The following is a 585-nucleotide window of genomic DNA, read 5'->3' as shown; positions in this document are numbered from 1 at the left end:
GCCCTAGGGAGCGCCCCCCGCGGGCCGGGCTCCCATGGCCACCGGCCCCGCCGGGCGCCCGCAGGCAGCGGCTCCGGCCCCCGGGCGGGCGGCAGCGGTGGCTTCGGGGGCGGACGAGTCCCCTCCTGCAGGCGAACGGGGAGGCGCTCGCCTTCTTCGCGAGGGACTGGCGGCGGCTGCGACGCTTCTCGCCGGGACGTGCGCGGCCGCGGAGGGCTCCGTGTGCCTCAGAGGCGGAGCGGGATGGGGCAGGCGGTGCGCACAGAGCTCCACGCCGACGCTCCCCCTAGCACCGCCGCCAGCAGCGTGGCGGGCACAGATGCATTCTCCCGAGAAGGCAGAGCGAGTCGTGGCACCGGCGCTGGCATCGGACTCCAGGCGAGAGGCCGCTACCGACTGCTAGCTGCGGCCGCGCGTCGCCCGCGGGCACCGGGGCGCCGCGTTCCCCCGATCCGCCCGCCCGCCCACCCCCGGCTGCGGAGATGCGGGGCACCGCTCCTCCTTCCCGCGGCGGCGGGCCCGCTCCTCGCCGTCACGCCTTCTTCTGCAGCGAGCGGGCGGGCATCGTCCTGGGGCGCGGCGGAT

The sequence above is a fragment of the Onychostruthus taczanowskii genome, unplaced genomic scaffold (assembly GCF_017590055.1).
Source record: "Onychostruthus taczanowskii isolate IOZ18803 unplaced genomic scaffold, ASM1759005v1 scaffold46, whole genome shotgun sequence".
NCBI lineage: Eukaryota > Metazoa > Chordata > Aves > Passeriformes > Passeridae > Onychostruthus > Onychostruthus taczanowskii.
This window is presented reverse-complemented; position numbering follows the sequence as displayed.